This window comes from Polyodon spathula, chromosome 11 (genome assembly GCF_017654505.1).
Source record: "Polyodon spathula isolate WHYD16114869_AA chromosome 11, ASM1765450v1, whole genome shotgun sequence".
NCBI lineage: Eukaryota > Metazoa > Chordata > Actinopteri > Acipenseriformes > Polyodontidae > Polyodon > Polyodon spathula.
This window is the reverse complement of record NC_054544.1, coordinates 30,020,447-30,039,199: the sequence shown is the minus strand read 5'-3', so window position 1 is coordinate 30,039,199 and position 18,753 is coordinate 30,020,447. Positions and strand designations below refer to the sequence as shown.

Genomic DNA, 18,753 nt, shown 5'->3' with positions numbered 1-18,753 from the left:
TGTGTGCTGGAAGAAAATCGCACGCCGTGAATTTGTTGCAGAAACTGCAGCTTTTAACACATACCACAACTTTTTATAGCTGCCGCAACGTTTAATGTGACTACAATGTTTCTATTATTTATATGTAATTTCGTTGCAAAATAATGCTGAAACATAAACTGAAACAGAAAATGAAACGTCACTCTCATGCTTGCTAGTGGGGGATTGGTATGCCGTGTCATCCTCTCTAGCCAATCAGTGATCTTCTTTCCCGTTGCTATGGTTAGCAACGAGACTGCGGGCCGTAATTCAAGTACTGAACTTGCTTTTTACTGTTAAATTTTGTGACCTAAGCTTTATTGCCGTTTTGCAACTACTGTAGTGGTTGTTCAATTTTGTGAGTGAGCTTTTACTGTTATGCAAGTACAGTATGCTATGCTTCTTTATTGTTAGCTGCAACTCTTCACTTGTAATGAAACACATCGTAAAGTGTTATTTCAAATGGCGATAAAGAGGGAGTCTTAAGAACTTGTGTTCTGGTTTTATGTTTGTATGTATTTTTTTTCATACACACACACACACACACACACACACACACACACACACACACACACGTGCAAACAGTTTATATTCATGACTACGTCAAAACCGCAACTTTAATACGCAGTGGCCGCAACTTCTTGATAAAAACGATTTTCTTACAGCCGTGTGCTTGTGTGTATGTGTGTGTGTGTCCTATAGATAGATAGATAGATAGATAGATAGATGTTTGCAGTTTACTTGCAAACATTTTCAAAAATGTTTTCCCAGCTGCAAATTTTCAATTCATTTTATTTTATTATTAATTTTATTTCAAAGAAATGCCACGTCGTTGTAAAATCTTATACTGTAAAAAATAAAAAAAAAATAAAAAAAAAAATCGACGCATTCGTGTTGATTTTTCGCTTGAGAATGTTGTTTACTCACAACAAAAACACAAGTGCTACCAAGCTAACTAAATCATTATTCAAATGTGTTTAAATGGGCTGTAAATATTCCCAGTACAAGATTGTTTGGTTATTAATGATTACAGAATATGCATAATCTGGAACATGTTTAACTGAATCGAGGAATACAAAATTTTAATTAACCAAAGCAAAATAGAGAAATAATCAATCTTTGATCACAAAGCCGTGCACAGGCTACATTTTAGAAGAAAAACCTTCAATGTATTTTTTTCTGGTAATAAAACAAACAGGATATTCCACCTGCTGTGTCGCATTACAAGATGTATTTTTTAAGCTAGACCCCTTAACTATTCTTGGACTTCAATGTGAAGCTCAAGTCCTGGCTGAGAATGTCCTTTACACTCGGGGCTCAGTATCCTAACAGTGCACGATCCCTTTACATCATCGCCTTTCATATTAAACAGAAGACCAAACCATCCATAACAGTCAAATCCCATGACAGAAGCAGGGTCGGGAAATGGACTAACTGGATGGATGGATAGATGGATAGATAGATAAATAGATAAATAAATAGATAGATAGATAGATAGAATACCCTATTCGATCTCTTGCATTTTAGCACAATAAAACGTCCCTTTAATGCACACACACACACACACACACACACACACACACACACACACACACACACTTATATATATATATATATATATATATATATATATATATATATATATATATATATATATATATATATATATAAAATGGATGACAATAGTCTACATAATTTCCAATAAATTTAAGGACATTGTATTTTCACAACTAACATATTACAAATATTTTTGTTGTTTTGACGTTGCAACCCGTCGTGTTTATCTATCTATCTCTATCTATCTATCTATCTATCTATCTATCTATCTATCTATCTATCTATCTAAGTCTTGGCAAACTAGGATACACTGCATTGTATAACCATGGAAAAAGCAGGATACAGCTGCACACATGCTGTACAAAATACAGTGCAAAACTTGTTTTCTTTCTTTTTTTTAAAGGTGAGTAGTCTACCCTCAGCAGTGTGAAACACCAGATTCAAATCTTGCTTCCCTGCTTTTTTTCTGAAAAGAAACAGGTGTGGAGCCGTGCAGGTTGTTGAGGCTGTGGCACAGTGCAATAGGACCACAGGTGTGTGATCGGGGAGCGGGGATGCCTTCCAGTGTACAGGAGATATAGATTTGAGAATTGCAAACGGCGACTATTTCTTCCAGGTGTTAGTGTCAATTGACAATACCCCTGCATAGAGAGCATCTTCCAGTGTCAGGAGATATGAAATGCAACGGGCTATTCTTTCGGTGTTATTTCGAGTAGGCCGATTATAACATTTTTTCTCTTTTCATAAAAAGGACCTGTGACCCTTAGGAGTGAATTACCCCATAGAGAGAACGATTCACTCAAGCATACCTTATTATACCCCCATGGGATGTTTTATATATAATATAAGGACAAACCGCGTATTAACAAAAAAAAAAGTATAGAGATGTGATCTAAAATGTGTCAGTCTTACCAATATATCACCAAAAGGGAGAAAGGCTGAGTTAATCAAGAAACAACTGAGACTAACTTGCCTCTTTCACTCGCTTCGTGGCTTCTTGGAGACGTGGCTGTCGACCCTGGATTCCAATTCAACGCTTCATGTTTTGAACAATGTCCAGAAAAGCACTTTTCTTATTTATGGTTCTTAACAACCTGAACAAAATCAGATTACTTCCAGCGCAAAGACTGCTGGTAGTTCCTGATTAAGTGCTTAACTGATGGGTCTCTTCTGTTATATTTTTGATAGATTGTATGCTGGTGTGATCGAAGTCGTATTTAGCCTAAGTGTGGTTTTGCACAACTGAATCGAATAGAGAAAATGCTTCTCGTTTAAAATCACGTTCAGGCTGCCGGTTTCCCAGTGTTATACACAATTGAATTCCTGACATTCTTGTAAATGTTTTACATTTAATCTCAGCCATTTCCAGTCGTACAGTGTCCACCGCGAATCCATTGATAGTGGACTAGGGTCAGCAGTGTTTATTATACATCTGATAGAAACAGGAAAATATGTAAAGATTTGAGTCACAGAAATCCGGCAATTGTTACCGAGTTAGCCCATATTTTGATTGCTTAAAATAAAATAAATTCTTTACTTTTCATTGTCTTAATTTGTGTTACAATATAAACACACACGTTTCACTTCCACTGTCTCTTTTTGGGTTTACTGCGGACATTTTCGAAGTCTACCGTAATGTACGTGATGTTTTTATTATTATTTATATATCACCCTCTAGGGACCTCGGGTTATTAAACACAGTAATCATTTGTTCATAAGTCAAAATATTGTTTCAAATCTACCGTACACGGCTAAATAAATGTACATACTTATTTATTTCATACAAGTTTATAAAAGTTTCAAGTAGCCTATATTATTTTTATTATTATTATTATTATTATTATTATTATTATTATTATTATTATTATTATTCAAAAATATAACTTTTAATAACTCGCGAGTAAAAATTATGTAGGAATAACGACCATTGCATTGTATTTTACTTGTATTCATGCAACAATACTTAAATATTACAAAAGCTTGTATTGGACCGTAACTGTCGTCTATTTGTGAAATTTATACGCACATTATACAGTAGGCTACATTCATGTTTAATCCCACCATAACACTTAATGTGCTGTGAATAGTATTTCAGTTAAATGAAGGCACTTTTATAGTCCACAGCAGACGAGAAGTAAATGCCAGCCCGACACATCCAGAACAGCATTGCAGTTCCTTGTGCTCATCTAGTTTGACTGCCTTGTAGAAATGTTGAAATTATAAAATATAGTTCCTGAAAATGCTTTAAAACCCCACTTTCTGGACAGCTTAATAACACAGTGCTGCCGTTAACCCTGTATTAAGCCACAGACACCTTTGTTTACCGCAAACTCAAAAAACGTGTTAACCAAATTCAACCCAGCAAATAATACAACTCAAAAAAAATATATATATATAGATATATATATATATATATATATATATATATATATATATATATATATATATATATATATATATATATATATATATATATATATATATATACACACACACACACACACACACACACACACATATACACATATACATACACAGTACTGTGTAAAATTTTTAGGCAGGTGTGAAAAAATGCTGTAAAGTAAGAATGCTTTCAAAAATAGACATGTTAATAGTTTATATTTATCAATTAACAAAATGCAAAGTAAGTGAACAGAAGAAAAATCTACATCAAATCAATATTTGGTGTGACCACCCTTTGCCTTCAAAACAGCATCAATTCTTCTAGGTACACTTGCACACAGTTTTTGAAGGAACTCTGCAGGTAGGTTGGCCCAAACATCTTGGAGAACTAACCACAGTTCTTCTGTTGCTTCTCTCTCTTCATGTAATCATAGACAGACTCAATGATGTTGAGATCAGGGCTCTGTGGGGGCCATACCATCACTTCCAGGACTCCTTGTTCTTCTTTATGCTGAAGATAGTGTTTAATGACTTTTGTATGTTTGGGGTCGTTGTCATGCTGCAGAATAAATTTGGGGCCAATCAGATGCCTCTCTGATGGTATTGCATGATGGATAAGTATCTGCCTGTACTTCTCAGCATTGAGGAGACCATTAATTCTGACCAAATCCCCAACTCAATTTGCAGAAATGCAGCCCCAAACTTTCAAGGAACCTCCACCATGCTTCACTGTTGCCTGCAGAAGTCATTTGTGTACCGCTCTCCAGCTCTTCGGTGAACAAACTGCCTTCTGCTACAGCCAAATATTTCAAATTTTGACTCATCAGTCCAGAGCACCTGTTGCCATTTGCTGCACCCCAGTTCCTGTGTTTTCGTGCATAGTTGAGTCGCTTGGCCTTGTTTCCATGTCGGAGGTATGGCTTTTTGGCCGCAAGTCTTCCATGAAGGCCACTTCTGACCAGACCTCTCCAGACAGTAGATGGGTGTACCAGGGTCCCACTGTTTTCTGCCAATTCTGAGCTGATGGCACTGCTGTACATCTTCTGATTACGAAGTGAAGTAAGCATGATGTGTTTTTCATCTGCTGCAGTAAGTTTCCTTGGCCGACCACTGCATCTACGGTCCTCAACGTTGCCCGTTTCTTTGTGCTTCTTCAAAAGAGCTTGGACAGCACATCTGGAAACCCCTGTCTGCCTTGAAATTTCTGCCTGGGAGAGACCTTGTTGATGCAGTATAACTACCTTGTGTCTTGTTGCTGTGCTCAGCCTTGCCATGGTCTATGACTTTTGACAGTAAACGGTCTTCAGCAACCTCACCTTGTTAGCTGAGTTTGGCTGTCTCTCACCCAGTTTTATTCCTGCTACACAGCTGTTTCTGTTTCAGTTAATGATTGTGTTTCAACCTACATATTGAATTGATGATCATTAGCACCTGTTTGGTATAATTGTTTGATCACACACCTACTATATACCTACAAAATCCCTGACTTTGTGCAAGTGTACCTAGAAGCATCAATGCTGTTTTGAAGGCAAAGGGTGGTCACACCAAATATGGATTTGATTAGATTTTTCTTCTGTTCACTCACTTTGCATTTAGTTAATTGATAAATATAATCTATTATCATGTCTATTTTTGAAAGCATTCTTACTTTACAGCATTTTTTCACACCTGCATAAAACTTTTCCACAGTACTGTGTGTGTCAGAGCAGTGCAGTGTTTCGTTTTAATAACCATTTTTTAATGTGTGTGTGTTCGTGTGCGTAGCTTTGTAATAACCCAACCATAAAGCTACTTGAATGGCATTTTAAGTTGTAACTGTAACATTGACCACCAGAGGGAGGTAGAGGAATTTAAAGATTTCAGAAAGAGGATTAGCTAATGACTGTTGACAAACGCTTTGAAGTAGCGCGTTTTAGCTTGACCGCTAAAAACAGTTTTTTTTAACCGATATAACAGTCATTTCTTCCATCTTCTTAAAGGCACTCTTACAAATGCTACCTTTCTCTAACTTCTTACTTACATGATTATTAATTGGCAGAATGGTTATGTATTATTATTATTATTATTATTATTATTATTATTATTATTATTATTATTATTATTATTAAAAACTTCTACTTCAATTGTGTAAACATACCAAAAGAGATATCTTAATCGAACTTATGCTGATAACTGTGCCGCGCTGTAACTATTGCTATAATGTTTGACTGGTCTTTTTAGACACTTTTGTTGCATCATGTTATAAATGTCACGCATGTTGTTGGGAATTATTCTCACCAGATGTAGTACATTAGGAACATTCAAGCTGACCTCTCCGTTTGTCATTACGCGGTTATATTAAACATGCGTTTCTACCCCTAAGGTTTCAAATCCCTAATATAGGAAAAGTATTCCTTTCAAGCAATTACATCTCCTTTTTAGCTGAAATTTTCAATTAAACGAATTATATATTTTGAAGGTAGGAATTAAGTAGAGTTTTATATCATGTCTGCTTTTAAGTCCAGTGTGTTTTTTATTAGTTTCATATTATTTGATTAAACTTGTGCTAGTTTGGATTGAATTAGGCTGTATTTAATCAAATAAAACCAAACAATTCTTTAATAAAACCATGCTGGGGCTGGAGCAATGCATTATATCATTATGCACCACCTTTTCTCCCGCAAAGTTTATTATGTGTTTGGAAAATTAAGGCCAATAAGCTGCCACTTTAAAGAGGAATTTATATTCATGTTCTGCACAATCAAAAATAAATGACATCATTGTAGGGCTGACTATCTTTAAGGGCCATTTTTAAGTGATGTTTCGATCCCACCTCAGGTATATAAAAGGAGCAAGTCCATTTGGGTTTAAAGGGAATATCATGTCTCTTTGTATCTTTCAATATGACCCACATGAACTCTGCTAGCCCCACCCACTCTAGAACTATACAGGCAGAATATATGGCTCTGGGAGAGCTCTAAGGAAACCGTGTCACATGATCGGAATGGAATGGGGTGGTGTCTTCATCTCTGGCAATTAGGATTCCTCAGACAAGCTGGCAGCCAGGTAGACGAGCAACAAAACCAAGAGCCACTGGGAATGATAAAAAAAAAATAATAATAATAACATATGAAGCTACAACACTTACTCTAACATTATTACTGGTCACCCTTTTACTGTGCTGTATTATTCACTTTTTTTTTCTTTTTAATTCAGGATGAGCACATCTTTCAAATACAAGCCTATAGACACACTGCAGAATCATGTTGCCTGTGGCCGCTGCACTGGGTTGTGTGGTCTGCAGCTGGACCACTGGAGTGAGTTTCGACGACAAAGCGTGTGGCGGTTATAGGTACAGCAACTTTTAAACGATAACATTGTCTTTGAAGAATCTGAATAGAACATTCCCAAATGAAATAATACAATACAAGAAAAGAAATCTTCAAATGGAGAAAATGAGGTGCAATGAGGATAGCGCTAGTGATAATAAGAGTGGTGGTTTTTTAACTCTTTGTTAGCATACCTTTAAACACACACGTACAAGGTAATGCAGCAGGGTAGGTAAGTATCCAGCTTTAAGACAGAAACATTAAAAGGTATGTCCTTTGGGTTTTTTTTTGTTTGTTTGTTTTGTTTGTTTTGGTTTTTTTGTGTTCACCTAGAATCCACAGAAATTATAGACTATTTCAGGAAAAAAAGAAACATTTATATTATAATTTTAAAATAATTTTATAAGCTACTGGTGCAAATAATAGTCGAACACCAGTGTACTGAATGTTTAGCTGGAAGATAATATACTGAGATGTAACTTTAACACTGTAATTAAGGGTCCAAAAACAAAAAGTAATATACGTGTATTTAATCCAAGTTTCTACTGTACATTCTGGGTGAGTATTTTCCATTTTCCCACTAGAGGTCATCAGTGATCCTAAAGTTTAGCTTTACTCAATGCTGCAGGAGTACCACAGCTTGCATCACGTTAAACCCGCTTTACCGACACCTTAATGCGGGATTACATTTGAGAAAGATCCTTCCCCACATAAACTTAGTTTTATACCCCCTTCAACACCATCTAACCTGCTTACTAAACAAAAAGACAGGTCCACTTCTCAGCCTCATGACAAGAATCGAATTATGTGTCACCACAGTTTTATCAGATCTGAGCGTGCCGTTCTAAAGACTCAGTTACTACAGGTGAGTAGTCGCGCTGAAGGTCACAGTTTGCACACAGGGGTGAAGGCTAACCATGGCTAGTGATCTGGATGGCATATGTTGGATTTGACATAGCGGCAACTGACTTTCTGAAACTGTGTAAATAATCAAGAGGGTATTTAAAGTTAGTGTTGAAATAACACTTTGCCTCTTCCCCACCAGACGTATATATATATATTATATATAATATATATATATATATATATATATATATATATATATATATATATTGTGTAAGGGAAACGAATCCCGTTTTGCTTAGGGGAGACTAGGGACAGTTGTAACACCTTGAGAATGTCTCCAATCACAAGCAAGCTAGAGTGCCATCATTCACTCAGCACACGCTGTCTGTGCCAAAGCCCTCAGATTTTATCTCCAAAAATCGATTTTTGACCTAATAGAGTCATTTTTTTTGTTTTCCCAATTTACTTTCTGTGATATATACCTCTGTTATACAGTTTATGGATCTAGGCTTTTAGCATTCTCATCACTGATCTCTGTACTTCTGATTGACACAATCAGTTGCTGGTTTTGTTGTTTCTTACTGGAACATGAGCTTTAGTAATGGCTCCCTGTGTTGGGGCCAGTTGTAACACTTGTTATAATTGACCCCATAGATCACTAGCTGAACTATATTTGAGCACATGAATCTTGCATTGAAGGAAACAAAATGTTCATATATCACAATTGTGACTCGGAGTGACATATTTCCCTCTTGACGTGTATATCAGCTCTTAAAACAGGATAACTATGTGGTTGGTACAGGACAGATGTTGTTTGTATCAAAAGTCTGGTCAAACCAGTAATGGAGAGAGAGAGGTAAAACAGTTTAAAGCAGAAACTAAATTTGTTTACTTTCTTTTTGACATGATGTAAAACAAACACCCCATAGATAAGGTCTAAACGCCCCATAGATAATGCTGCTCGCGAACAAAGACACGTGTGTATGATTGGATTGTTCTTACTTGCAGTTAACTGTTTGATTATTTCTTGAAGAACTGAGGGTCAGCAACCCGGCAGCTCACGTGTATTATTTTGTTAATGGTAGTAATTTTTATTGTGGTGACCAAAACGCTGGAGTTTACAATAGTGTTCTAAATGGTGTGTTTCGACCCTATGCTTTATAATGCTGGATTTGTTTTATAGGGTGTCAGCCTGCTGGAGCACTCAACTCCAGCCTGTCTGATCCTAACCGGATTCTGTGTTTGTATATTGATGCTGTTGCAGTGAATGCTGTATCTCCGCTTTTAGTTATTTTTAAAGTACTTTCTGCTTGATAACCTCATCCTTACTAAGGGTGTATCCTTGTAAATTACTGTATGTAAATAAATAAATACATTTGAACACAAAGGCAGATAAGCCAGTATGCGTTTGTTTCTGTAGCGTTTTTAAACAACTGTCTATCGTTCTATTTACATCTTTATCGTTCTTTTACACGGGCGACGTGTTTATGTGGTTGTTTCTTTGATGCAGCAATGCTACATTAAAAGCTGCCTCAAGGCACACGTTGTAAGACCCCACTTCATAAAAAAAAAAAAAAAAAAAAAAAAAAAATCCCTTTAACATGTTCCCTTATTTGCAGGATAGCAAAATTGATCCCATTAAGGGAAACGTCCAGTTTGAAATGTGGTAGCCTACTGTATGAGGAACAACATATGACAAATTCTTCATGACGGTTGATATTTTTTTATTCGACTTATTGATATCACTCCACTTCCCCATTCTGGCAAACCTAATTTAAATATGCCCATATGCGTAAAACCTGAGAGTAAACGTTTTTAAATATTCTGATAAACAGATAGGTGGGAATCTTATAGTAAAATATGTCCTTTAAGGTCGCTGTGTCTTATATACCAAAAAAAAAAAAAAAAAAAAAAAAAAGAGTAATCTATTCTTGAATATCACCATGCTGCAGTTAAACTCCAACTCTGGACTATGGCAATAAAAACCGATATAGATACACATTTAAAAAAAAAAAAAAAAAAAGTAGTTTCGTTTGGTTCTCATTACACTGAACTTTATTATCTCGCTTGTCACCGCAACGAGAAACCTTTTGGTTCTCTTTCAAGTTGCAACAAAGTCCGCGTGTCACTACTTTGGCAAAAAAACAAAAAACATTCCAGTGTTTGTTATTCGACAAGTGCATTTTCTGTGCCCAGCACAATAGAAGCAACGCATTTGGTAACCTTGTTTGCTGCAAGTGTCTTTTTTAATTTCCTACCCTCGGAGTTGTTTCTTTATTTTGTTTTCAGAAGCTTGTATTTCCGGGTGAAATCAGAGTCGAATAATATCCTGCACAGCGAGGGAGTGGAGATCAGGGATTCTGCCGGCTGCGCCGCTTGTATCATCATTCTGGCAGCCGAGACGACCAGGTCACATAGGACGACTGAAAAACAAAAGACAAACAACCATTCACACCTGCGTGGAATGGTGGGCTATACTGCATCGACGCCTCTTGCAAGCCGGATTTAAAATTGTGTTCGTGGCGTTTTAAAAGTTTCTGGCAAGCTGGTCGCTGGACATCATTGTGAATTTGGATTTCGTTGTATTTCCTGATTCGACCTGAATAGTTTATATTTAGCCTAGAGCAACAGTGGGAAATAGACACATTTGGGGTAAGTAAGAGGATCTATTTTAACGAAACCTGCTGTAAGATGTGCTGAAAGATACGTTGTATCATTATTAAAGTTGGTTATGCTGTAATAAAGTTTATTTTTTTATTTTTTATTGAATGGTTACATTGATATGATTAAGACATTCCAGTGTTGAAGGTATCGGGGTGAAGTAAGCTGACTTTCCACACGACCTAAACCATGTGCACCAAATACAGTAACGATTCAGATGTATATCCAAAACGTGTTTATTAAGCGCTGTAAGAGGTTAAATGATTGTAACTTTAAAAACTTATATATATATATATATATATATATATATATATATATATATATATATATATATATATATATATATATCACACACACACACACACATACATTGTGGATAAATCACACACACACAAACACATGAATACTGTGCGAAACCAGCTAGGGTTTCACATTCCTGTTAAGAGTTTTTCAGTTCTGTTTTTTTTTTTTTTTAAACAGTGTTTTTGTGCATTGCTGAGTATTTTAGTGGTGTTTTGTTTTGAATTGTTTGTTTCTGAATTTTTGAAGATTAATTCTGATCAACCTTCAGGCTTTGAAATGATAAATGGGATTTTCGGGCTTGTTGCTGATTTTGGTGTTCAGCTCCAGCATATTATTGTTATTGTTATTTTTATTGTTATTGTTATTATTGTTGTTTATGTATTTGAAGTGCTTGTTCATGTTTTGAAATGTAACTGTTGGGCTGTTGGCACAGTTTGATGTGGATTCATTCACAGCTGTTATGTGTACAGTCTGTGCAGAGTCACTTTTTCCTGCAAGGTTGCTTGAGGTCAGTTGAGAATGTAGGGCACCTGTATTGATATTTCCCTTGTGCTTGGTTTACCACTGTTTAACAACAACTGACAGATCTGACTATTTTGAAAACTAAGCATTTACTGACACGCATTGTCCACAAGCTCCTCTGCATAATTCTAACATGTTCTAAATAAATACCCCTTAAAAATAAACAAATCTACATGCAGTCGTTTCTATTGACCCTGGACTGGTTAGGTCTCTTTATCCTGTACTGCTATGAGAAGCTAAAAAGGGCCCGTGCTAGAGTAGAGAAACACTTTCAGGTTAGTTTTCTGCAGCGTTTTCAAATGCATTGCAGGTCCTGGTACAGTTTGAAATACATTGTAAGACCATTTTGCTTCTTGTAATGCTTTTGTGTACTAGAACTAGGCAACAGGTGATGAAGAGAGTCAAACTCACCAGATTAAGGTTTATTATATTATTATTATTATTATTATTATTATTATTATTATTATTATTATTATTATTATATTATTATTATTATCATCTCTCTGTGGGGAGCCTATGTGGCTTATTTGCTAAGTCAGCAACTTGTCAACTATTTTAGGTACTGACTTAATGTTTTTGAATATTTTCAGAAATGTCTCAGACAAAATCTAACAACACCTTTTGCTCTGACTCGATTACAAAAGCTCCCATTTATAGTTATTTACAAAGGTATCAAAACAGGATGGGTCTTGGCTTGTTAAAGTATTAACGCTCAAAAGAAATGCCCTTGATGAGAGTGGTATTCCAGGGGTGCATGTTGTGTACATGAATCATTGCACACAAACAATGACCCGGATCGTGTTCTGTGCAGGCCAGGTGATAGTGGGCCAGCACTGCTGTTGACTGACAGGAATGGTAGCTCGTGCCTGGGAACTGGATCTGTGCCTGTGAGCTACAGTATGTGTTTCTGTGTCTGGGGTTAATGTAGAATGCAGCGGTGACAGTAAGAAAAGCTGTCACACAGGACGGGCTAAATTAGGAAACGCATCCATCCCACAGGCAAGGAAGTTTAATTATCAAAATGCAAGACTGGGGGGGTATCTGTGCTTTCATAGCTTTCATCCTCAAGCTTTATTCACTATCATTTGAAAGGTTTTTTTTTTTGGTTTTGGTTTTTTAAATATGGGCTGTCATAACGGCGGGTTGCGTGGTTTTCAGTCTAAAAACGGATTCTTCCTTTAAGCCCTCAAGTTGTATTTGTTGTTGTTATTATTATTATTATTATTATTATTATTATTATTATTATTATTATTATTATTATTATTAATAATGAGATTCTAGATCTTCTCAGAGTTCAGCAATGGGGAATGAAAGTCCAACATGTGACTTTTAATCACCAAAACTGTTTAAAGAGAGTTTAACTCTGCCTCCAGGTGAGGTCAATAATAGTATCAGTTACAATGTGTTGGAAAGGTCAGTATTCAGGGTGAATAGTGCAATCTCATCATGTGAGTGGTCTTGGGTGGAACGCAGTGTGTGTTTTATATATAGTGCAGTGTGTAATAACTTGCCCCTGGCTAATGAATAGGGGGTAGAACTGGTAATCAGAACCATGTGCAAGTAAACTAGTGAGCCATCTTTGGTGTCCAAGTGGTAAAGCACACAAAACAATTCCAGTAAACCTTACTAAGTCTACATTGATGCCACTTGTGAAACATCCATAATATATATATATATATATATATATACCATACACACACACACACACACACACACACACACACACACACACACACACACACACACACACACACACACACACACACACACACACACAGTGCCTTGCAAAAGTATTCAGACCCCTGACCAATTCTCTCATATTGCCAAATTACAAATGGTACGTTGAAATTTCGTTCTGTTTGATTTTTTTTTTTTTTTAAAACACTTAAACTCAAAATCATTTATTGTAAGGTGATATTGGTTTTATGCTGAGAAATATTTTTAAGAAAAATAAAAAACTGAAATATCTTGCTTGCATAAGTATTTAACCCCCACACATTAATATTTGGTAGAGCCACCTTTCGCTGCAATAACAGCTTTAAGTCTTTTGGGGTAAGTATGTACCAGCTTTGCACACAGTGTCGGAGTGATTTTGGCCCATTCTTCTTGGCAGATTTGCTCCAGGTTGTTCAGGTTGGTTGGACGATGCTTGTGGACCGCAATTTTCAAATAGTGTCACAGATTCTCAATGGGATTGAGATCAGGACTTTGACTGGGCCACTGTAGCACATTCACCTTTTTGTTCTTGAGCCACTCCAATGTTGCTTTGACCTTGTGCTTGGGATCATTGTCCTGCTGAAAGGTGAATTTCCTCCCAAGCTTCAGTTTTTTAGCAGACTGAAGCAGATTCTCTTGCAGTATTTTCCTGTATTTTGCTCCATCCATTCTTCCTTCAATTGTAACAAGATGCCCAGTCCCTGCTGATGAGAAGCATCCCCACAGCATGATGCTGCCACCACCATACTTCACTGTAGGGATGGTGTGTCTTGAGGCATGGACAGTGTTAGGTTTGCGCCACACATAGTGCTTTGAGTTTTGGCCAAAAAGCTCTATCTTGGTCTCATCTCACCACAAAACCTTTTCCCACATAGCAGCTGAGTCACTCTTATGCTTTCTGGCAAACTCCAGACGTGCTTTCAGATGGTACTTTTTGAGTAACGGCTTCTTTCTTGCCGCCCTCCCATACAGGCCAGTGTTATGCAGAGCTCTTGATATGGTTGACTGGTGCACCATTACTCCACTCCCAGCCACTGAACTCTGTAGCTCCTTCAAAGTGGTTGTTGGCCTCTCTGTGGCTTCTCTCACAAGTCTTCTTCTTGTTTGAGGGACGGCCTTTTCTTGGCAGTGCCTGGGTTGTGTGATGCATCTTCCACTTCCTGATTATTGATCCATCTGTGCTCACTGGGATATCCAAACACTTGGATATTATTTTGTACCCTTTCCCTAATCTATGCATTTGTATTACTTTATCTCTGACTTCTGTAGAATGCTCTTTGGTCTTCATTTTCCTTCAGATTCACAGCCTTACCAATGATCCTTCAACAGTGGGGTTTTTATCCAGAAAATGTGACAGCAACTTTAATGGTTCACAGGTGGAGGCCAATGGTAAGGTAATTGTGTCCTCATTAGGGCAATTTCTTTCATCGGTGCAAACTGGGAGCTTCCACAGCACAGGGGTTGAATACTTATGCAAGCAAGATTTCAGTTTTTTATTTTTCTTAAAAATATTTCCCAACATAAAACCAATGTCACCTTACACTAATTGATTTTGAGTTTAAGTGTTTTAAAAAAAAAATATCAAACAGAACAAAATTTCAATGTACCATTTGTAATTCAGTAATATGAGAGAATTGGTCAGGGGTCTGAATGCTTTTGCAAGGCACTGTGTGTGTGTGTGTGTGTGTGTGTGTGTGTGTGTATATATATATATATTTTATTTTTTATTTTTTTATTTTTTTTCTGAATAAACTCATAGTAAAAACTGGAATGGATCAAACTGCTATGCAAAAGGGGTGTGTCAATTTCCATCTCTGTATGTGTTTATTTTTTATTTGAGATATAGAGATTAAAGCTAAAATGTAAAAAATTGCATTCCATCAAGTGATCTCTCTTCAGGAACTAAAATATGTACAAGAAAGGGCTCAGCCAGCAATTAAATCAAATGCACGTTTACCATAGTGCTTGTGCCTTTTTATACAGGAAACCGTGACCCCTAATAAATTGTTGTAATACCCCTGGTAAGATTTACTTGGATTATTTTGTGAGCTCTCTGTCCTTTTACAAGTAATATTTTCAGGGAAGTTTGGAGAGGGCTTTACCACAGTGACCTTTTCTAAGAGATTGTTCTGCCAGCACAGATCAACAATGGGGGCAGCACAGTATAGATGTGGGTGGCAGAGGCAGTACACTGTACTGTTATTGCATCAGAGAGGACACCTCCTTCTCTGCTGTAAGATAAGAAATGTGTCCAGCTACTTTGTGTGAGGGATGGGCTGGACAGCAGCCTTGAGTCGTGTGGGCTGACTACCCAAGAACCAGGACCAATCCACTCTGTCCTCAGTCCTAGACAAATAGCAAAGCTCTCGGGTTTGGCCCTGTTTCCACTTCGAACAAGTATATTTATCACATCATAGCTCTTCATCTGTGAGCTTCTGGAAGCTCAACTTCAAGATATTACTTTTTAGTGATAAACAGACTTTGTATTTTCCAAGTAGTTTTCCATCTGGACGATTCCAGTATTTACTGAACTGCAGTTCAAATGCATTGCTTAGTCATGCTGCAGTCCCAGTTTCCAGACAGACACCCATTGGTGTTTTCCAAAAGCATAGAAGCAAAACACTCATGAAGTCAAAGGCTAGACCTTGCGAGTCCTTTTTGCTTTTGAGAACGGTCTGGAGATGCTCTGAACCTGCCCAGTATGTTTGCTTCGCTGCCATTTGGCCTCTTTTCTCTCAGAAAGTCCCTCCTGGGATGCTATTGAAGACCGCTAGCCAGGCGCCAGTTGCAACCACACTATGATGCATGCACAGTGTGGCCAGAGGCCATTCATGTTCATGGGGCTCTGCCTGTTAACTGAGGAAAGCAGGTCCTTTTTGGAAATTGGATTGTTCATGCAGCACTGATTGAAGAAGCCTGCAGTTGCTACAATGCAGTGATGTGAGCTGCCAGTTCATTGTACTGTAGTTTGCCAGGTTATTGCAGTTCAGTAACTTTGGACCAGGGTTTAGGTATTTTTGTTTTAAACTTCAGGGATGTTCTAGCTCAAAGGGACTGGAGAGTTTGATTTCTTACGTCGGTGACTTGGCCAAATTTATTGTTTGTCGGAAAACCCTGGATGCTGGCTTTTCAAATGATGATCGTGTTATGATACTCGATTTTAAGGTCATCCCTCATCCCCAGAAGGATTTAATAATAATCACCTTCTCAGTCTTTGGTCCACATTAGTTGGTGACCCTTTTCTAACTATTTCACAAGCACTTTGTCAAATAGAAGCCTGGTTATCTCTGGGCATGTTTGTTTGGTTCTGTCCTGTCTCAAGCACTGAGGTGAAACAAACAGACTTCTGCAGAGATTACCTCCTGCCCCTGATAGTTTCCTGTGACATTGATCAACACCTCCATTCCCTTGGGGTCCCATCCTTGTCATAGTCCTCAGATGTACAGCTGTGCAGTCTTTCTTGTGTGTTTGTCTCACTGTGACAAACCCTTGCAGATGAGAGGAGCCTGCACAGCGTTAAAATCCTTGAGCTCTTCAATACTTTATCTGTGTTCGCTCTATGCTGAGGATTTGCATAATGAAAAAAGTTATTTGACTGTCATCATCCTGTTGGTGGGAGATATGGGTTTTAAAAAAAAAAGTGCCCCAGTGAGAAAGTTTACTTGCAGCATGTGAAAGATATGTATTTGAATGTGAAGTAAGACTATCTGGTTCTGGAACTCTAACAAGCCTGAAGGTGAGGTGGAAGTGTCTGTTCCTTTGTTTTTGAAGGAGGTTTTACTGCAGTCTGGTTTACTTGTGGGGCCCGTCTGAAAGGTACGCTGAGTGCTGCGGTTGTTTTCTTGTATTGATTTGCTGTACTCTATTTTACAGTAGAGCTCAGACTGAGCTGCAGGAGAGTGTGTCTAAATTAAATTGCCCTACTGTCTTTTGTTTGGTTTCCCTTGAGCTGCTGTGCATTTTAGTCTTTTGATGTGCTTTAGAAAATGAAGGGCTTCTCAAACCCATTAGCAGAAAGGGCAGTGGTTGTGAAAGAGATAAGCATCTTTTTTTTTTTTTTTTTTTTGGGGACAAACGTCATGCGGCCCCCAGAAAAACAACCTTATGTAAGGCTGGTAATTTTAGGATGTTGTGGTTTTAAGTTGTCTTGCACAGGCCATGTAAAACTGAGTATGTCATATGGAGCCTTCTCTTGTGAAAAAACAACCAATTGATACATGAGAGCTGGTACATGAACAAAATAATTTAACTTTTATAAACGCAATAATGTAGCTTTGTTTCTGCTTTCCTGTCTGGGTTCCTAGATATGCAGTAGTTGTAGTGAACGGGAGCTGCAGCAAGTGTACCTGCAAGAGGAAAAAGATAAAAAGATCAGAGGAGGGAATCCCCCCTCCCTTAGAGAATGAGTGTTGAGAGAATGAGTGTTGAGAGAATGAGTGTTGAGAGAATGAGTGTTGAGAGAATGAGTGTTGTGCTTTGTAGTAATTTTAATAGTCGGTTACAAGGTGCTTATTTAGGGGAAAACCTGGCAGTCTACAAAAGTGTTTTTCAGTTTTATCCCAATGCAGCAGAGCAAGGCCAGATCATGAGCATTTAGTGCCACATCAATAAGTGTGTATCTCCTAGGCTGGAGCAAAACCGGTAAATACTGTGCTAAACCTGTGGGTGCTTTGTTTATCTTTACATGCGTTCAAGCATGTTACGCAGTTCAGACATGCAAAGTAGGGTTTAAAGTCTTGATCTTCATCACTTTGCATTCATTTCATTTGTATGTGCAATATTTTGCTTTTAGCTTAATGGGCTGTTGAAATTTAATTAAAAGGTCTTTTTTAACTAGATGCGATTTATAAATCAAAATTCACACGTGTAAATTCTAGTCTGGTAATGTCACGCAAATCCTAATGAATGACAATCCTATTTGGAAGTAAGCAAAGGTATCTTTAAGTCTTAATAGGTCCTGCCGTGGTGAAATGCAGTAGACCGGGCTCAGATGAATACTGCGTTTAAGGGAATGATGCTTATTACCCTGCCAAGTGCTAAAATGGTAACTTATTAAGTGAGTCGTTTGTCGCCATGGGTTTCTTCCAACTATTTATTTAAAGGTCAGGATTGTTGGAGCAATTGCTCCAATAAATAGTCTGCCCTCTGGCATGGCTGATTTTCTTTTTTGGCTATTTTTTTATCCTTTTGGTAAGTGGTCTACCGTAAGCAACACCCTTTCCAAGTTCCTCTGTCTATGCAAAACATCTCAGATTAACTGTTTCATAACTTCTTGTAAACACTTGCAGTGCTTTTGTAGTATGTCAGGATACCTTTAAAATAAATCCAGTAAAAATCCATGTTACATAAATTCCTGGTCAATTTAAAAAAAAAAAAAAACGCCAAAAACAAACACAAAGTTAAAATTCCTGTTGCTCTC

General features: G+C 37.4%; 1 protein-coding gene across 3 annotated transcripts in view; it reads left to right on the top strand.

Annotated features, from left to right (window-relative positions):
• Positions 1 to 10,230: 10,230 nt before the first annotated feature.
• Positions 10,231 to 18,753, top strand: part of LOC121323146 (phosphatidylinositol 4,5-bisphosphate 3-kinase catalytic subunit beta isoform-like) — a 57,012-nt gene continuing 48,489 nt past the window's right edge. For all 3 annotated transcript variants that reach the window (XM_041263975.1, XM_041263974.1, XM_041263973.1), the window contains exon 1: positions 10,231 to 10,784. The gene's annotated coding sequence lies outside the window, so the exon portion shown is untranslated. The remainder of the gene's footprint in view (positions 10,785 to 18,753) is intronic.